This window comes from Aphis gossypii, chromosome 3, assembly GCF_020184175.1.
Source record: "Aphis gossypii isolate Hap1 chromosome 3, ASM2018417v2, whole genome shotgun sequence".
NCBI lineage: Eukaryota > Metazoa > Arthropoda > Insecta > Hemiptera > Aphididae > Aphis > Aphis gossypii.
This window is the reverse complement of record NC_065532.1, coordinates 55452952-55458945: the sequence shown is the minus strand read 5'-3', so window position 1 is coordinate 55458945 and position 5994 is coordinate 55452952. Positions and strand designations below refer to the sequence as shown.

Genomic DNA, 5994 nt, shown 5'->3' with positions numbered 1-5994 from the left:
TTCGTAAGGTGCCGACGTTTTCGCGAGACGACTCACCGCCATCTGATTGCATATTTAAATTCACAGTGTTATAACGAAAATTTGCATACTACTTAGAAATTGGCGACGGACTCGTAAGTATTTTAAAAAAATTCTCAAAAAATGTACATTAGTCGCGTATTTTGATGCGTGGTGTTCCTGGTCTATAGGGAGGTCCCTACGTTTTCGCGAGACGACTCACCGCCATCGCCATCTGATTGCATATTTAAATTCACCGTGTTATAACGAAAATTTGCATACTACTTAGAAATTGGCGACGGACTCGTAAGTATTTTTTATTATTTTTTTTAATTGATATTTGGTATTTTGTTAGTGGATGGTTTTACTGAAATCGCGCGCCATCTGTTGGTTTATGACTATTTTGTAATTTTTTTGATTTTAGACTAGTTGGGAACCTTGTATACGCTTATCAAATATTGCTAGCGGAACATACGTCAAACTTTCATAATAATAAATACAAAACAATAAAATACAAATAATAATAGAAGTATCACAAAATAAATAATTTATAAAAATAATATATTAATAAAATAAATATATTATTTATAAAATAATTTATTCTGTGGAAGTATCGCGTACGACCTGATAACAGATACTCCTGTGATAACACGACGATGGCGCTGCACCACGGTCTAGAATGGCGTTGAGACGTTGATCAGGCGTGCGTCACTTGCACCGCCGTCGAATCTGACGAATGGGTCGACGGTTGTCCGAAAGGGGACGACGCGACACTAACTGGTCCTGGTATTCCCGACCGGAAAGAAATCGAGAGAGAAAACAAAAAAAAAGGCGGTCACATGTAGACGTCTGTTGTTGCGGCACAGACGACAACGATAATATGGAACCACGATTCGCTCTGCGTATAACGGGCGGGCGGAATCACGTGGGTGCGTGGACGAGCAGGCTCCGATCGCACGGCGAAGGTCGGACAAGCGACCACAATAACTCCGATCGCACGGCGAAGGTCGGACAAGCGACCACAATAACTCCGATCGCACGGCGAAGGTCGGACAAGCGACCACAATAACTCCGATCGCACGGCGATTTTGAGATTTACGATGGAAATTTTGTTTTTAATTTTTGTTTATAAATAGTTGCTATAACAACTTGATTTATGTGTTAACACATTTATCACTTTATTATTACAGCTAATTATTATGTATAAAAACATGATAACATGAAGTCGTAAAATACTCTACGCATTTACGCATACACGAGGACAAGGTGTTTTACTTATTATTTTCGAATATTAATTATTAATGCGTCTTCATATGCGCACCCCAGTTTATGTACGGTTATTTTTAATTCTTATCTAAAATTGTTTAAATTCTTACAAATTAATAAAAACTAATTAATATGGTTGTCGAATGTGAGCTGGTGGCAGCAGGACAATTATTGTTGGTATTTATTGAGGTGTACCTCAATGATGAACTGTATGAAAAATTTGGATCAGAAAGTAACCAAGATTGCAAGTTAAAGCTCTAATGTAATAAACGCTATAGTTATCGCTGGAAGCGCTAGAGGAGATATAGTTTTAATCCCGAGAATTAAAAAATTCCAACTGATTATCCCTTTGAATTAAAAGGAATACAATTCCCTCTCAAAGTTTGCTTTGTTATAACTATTAATAAGTCTCAAGGACAATCATTGAGCATGACAGGGATTGACTTGAGAGAAGAATGTTTTTCACATGGACAGTTCTATATCACATGTTCTAGAGTAAGCTCTGCCAGTAGTTTGGTTATTTTAGCCCTAAAAGGCAGTACCAAAAATACTGTTTATAAAGAGTTATTGAGATGAATAAAATATTTCAATATAAATATATTTTTTTTTTGGTTTTTATAACACCATAATGTTAAGTATTTTTAGTAAAGTAGTATTTTTTGCCGACAAATTACAATATTACAATACATGGGCAACCAAGGATCAACATAACATCTAAAAGAAGACTGTAATAAATATAAAAACTGATAAAATAAAAGTTATAGTAGGTAACACAAAAAAATGTACAAGGGCAAAGCCGGGTTATTCAAGATTTTTGAGAATCAAAACCTAGGTTAGGATTATGTATTAATTGATTATATTAATCTTTTTTTTGCCACAAGTGGAAAAACAACCAATGAAGTATATAAGGAGGTGCTAATAATAATAATAAAAAAATATAATAATATTCACGGCCTATAAATGTATGTTTTCAATGAATCTTTAACACACCCACACACACAAAATAAATTGAGAATTTGACGTGATATTGGCACTATCATCCATAAATGAATATGAATTTTAATTCATAATCCAAAAATTATATTATTTATATGTAAGTGAGCACAGTGAAATTTTTTTTTTAATAGGTGGGTATTGAATACATTTGTTTTGCCCCCCCCCCCCTCCCCCCATAATTTGAATTAGTTTGCGCCACTGTACACAGCTTGAACTCTTTTACACCAAATCTATTACGTTTGTTTTTTTTACATATTGCTTAAATACAAGCTTACCCATAAATTTTACAAGTGATTCATCTTTACATAAATCTTCTTGCGGTTACATGCAGTGGTTAAAATTAATTATTATATCATCAATAATTACTACTGAGCCAAGTTTATACAATCGATTTGTTGTATCAGCAGTTTTATTATCTGAGAAATGAAGCATTTACATTAAGATTTCAAACCGATTTCTGTTCATTATAAGTCCGAACGTTGTAGAAAATATGTTAGAAGTACTCCAATAAAGTTCATACGATGGTAATGCAACTAAGCCAGTCCAAAAAAATGCCAAACAATTGTTTTATCTCTGTTACATTTGTATCATATCATTTATTTAAACGTGCAAAAGGTGATGTTAATTTAGCTTCTTTATGTTATGCAGAAAATTTATTTGTTTCGATTACTATATTATTTATAATTATTAATCTACTATAAAAAAATCAAGCGGTGAGTCTCTACAGTATTCTAAGTCCAGGAGACATAAAATATTAAATTGGGTGACGTGAAAGTGCTTGCTCTAACTCTGGTGGATCACGTCTCAATTGTGCCTAATCTGGACCCCCTTATACATCGTCCAGAAGCCCCCGCGGTACCTTCAGGTCCCTGCTGGTCATCTGCACCTGCATCCGCTTCTTCCCACGCCTCTGCGTTATCTCTGCGGTGTTGTGAGTCAATCATATATCGATGATTTCCTGTGAAATCGCAAGCGCGCGTATGATGATGTCGCGTGTGACCATGAACGATCCCGCTAATATATTATGTTATTACGGATGCGATGCCAGTATTTCCAAGAGAAGCTGCTTATCGTCAATAATAATTGATTTTATAATAATAGTAATTATCGACAATTACTGGTCTTATCTTCCACGAACCCGTCCATGAGGAATACTTAGGAATACTTCCAATCTGGATTTGGTCATTATTATCTACGTTTTAGTACTTATGTATATTATATTTAATGTATGAGACATCAGAGCACATTGCACCTCCCCACGAAAAAAAAGGTTTATGTCTTCAAGGACAGAAATCTTTCAAAGTTTGTACAAAAATGGTTAAGTTACAAATTATTACAATGTTATAGTGTTTACAATAATCAATTACAAGTTATTGAAATAAGACATACATTACAATCCTCTGTATGCTTTTACATTTAAAGTATTTTCGTTATATAATATGAATATATGATGTTATGTTGTATATATAGTTTTGATTAAATATGGGTCGATTACACTTACAAATGGTTAAATAGTTTGATTAAATATTTTGATTATAATATAATGATTAAATAGTTTGATTAAATATTTTGATTATAGTATAATTCAATGTTTAAATATGTTGGTTAGTTTCCTTATAATTTATAATTGTGATTACAATAAAATATAGTGTTAGTAAATAGTACAATATAGTGATTATAATTGATTTGATAATTCCAATAAAATATGTGGTTAGTATAATGTATTGATTACAAAAGTTTCTTATATGGTAAATTAATTAATACAATAATATTTTTCTTATATAATATGTTAGTAATATAAAATCTATAAAGTTTCCCACAATTCAAATTTATTTCCATATCCCAATAGTAACTTATTCGTACAGTATGTTTTGTTCTTAAATCTAAGTGTATATTATATTTATTATCATTCCAGTTTGTATGTTATTTTTTTTTATTTACTCAATCAAGATTCGCAACCCATTCGTCCACATTGACAACAACCCTAATTGATTAATACGTTTACTTGATCACTCTTTACTCATTGGGGATGCCATAGAATCCACCCCATCGATCATATGTCAAATGTTATGTCGATAGGTGTTTCGTACAGCCCCAATCACTTTGTTTTACCTGATCAATTCATTCTAGACATACATTTATCTACTGTAATTCAATATATCTCGTGGATTTTGTACTATTTCGAGGTAATAGTTTAATTCATAACAGTATGGTTCACCAAATTATCTGTCTATCGCTATCATACAAAAATCTTTTGGCTGCCTCAATTATTTCCAATATAGTTTCGTCCTCGTAAGGTACGAGTATATTTTCATTAGCGGTAACTATATGAAAATCAAAACAAGCTGTGTAATTATGCCATTCTCCCCGCGTTGGATTAATATGAAATTGCGTTTCTATGTTAAACGATATTGCCGAAGCTAATTGCTCCATTCTATCCATTATTGGTTATTATTTATTTCGTAGAGTTGATTTGTATTTATAGAATTATGAATTTCTGAAAAAGAAATTTTACGTTCGTATTTTGATTATTAATGTAACCGTTGTTTTTATTTATTGTTATTTTATTGTTATTGTTTATATTATATTTTTTTTAGAAATGCTTTATTAGATTTTCATATCGCTGTTTCCGTATCACATAATCAAATATACATTTAGTATATTTGACATCCATTCTCGGATCATGCGCATACGTAGTATGGTGTTTCTTTTTACATATTATATCATGGGTCTCTACTAAATTAAGTAGCCTTCCTGTTTTATTATATGTACCGATATCTACTTCGAAAATTATTTCTCTATTGCCTAATTTTTCAAACTGAATATAAAATGTTTATTGAAATATTTGTCGTAACACGTTATGTTTAGCATAGGATAATGGTCTAAATCTAATCTTTTTAAAATGTTTTTGTCCGAATGTCCGTTCCATACTACTATTACATTTTCCTTATTACCTCTACGTATGTAACTTTCTATATATCCCTTAGTCAAATTATTCCTAGTTGAACTCAAACTTTGTTTTAAATGGTCTAAACAAGCATCTCTCAAATCGGTCTTGACCCTGAAAACTCTCTTGATTTCTCTCACTGCCACCTGAAGCTCCGCATCACCCATAGGTCGAGCTTCCTCATTAACTGGTAGCAAAAGAGGTCGTCCTTCCAGTTTCCTGATCTTAAAACGGTCTAAGCTATTGGATATAGCTCCGGAGATGACAACCATGCTTGTCTTGTTCACCATTGAGAACTCGAAGTCCATAATTACGAACTTATGTGTCTCTTTTCTGTATAATTAAACATTTTGTATTAGTGATTATATTTTTATATTTATTATTTATAAATTTATTACATACTCATATATTTATGTAATTGTCAGATACTTATATTATTGCTAAGTTATAGTATATTATTAATATTATTCCTTATTATATTTTATAATATCTATATATTTAATTTATACATTTTTATTGTTCTTTTAGTAAGGGCGGCATATTACTTAGGGCTAGTCTATCTGGTGTGTCACCTAGTAGCTTTTCCTTAACCCCATTCCCTTTTGCCGATGACGTCACATGTATGACTTCTCTTTCTTTATTCGATATATCGTTATCCATAGTTCTTGTTCGATGGCCTATGGCCCTCATAGTGGTCAGCTTGCATTTATAACTTAAGTATATAAACTCCAAAAGAAACATGGAGAATACTAATAATGCTATAATTGCATACATCATTAATGAGTTGT

At 32.1% G+C, this 5994-nt stretch overlaps 1 pseudogene; it reads right to left on the bottom strand.

The window, feature by feature from the left end:
* Positions 1-4852: 4852 nt before the first annotated feature.
* Positions 4853-5514, bottom strand: LOC126550679 (uncharacterized; annotated as a pseudogene).
* Between the last annotated feature and the right edge of the window lie 480 nt (positions 5515-5994).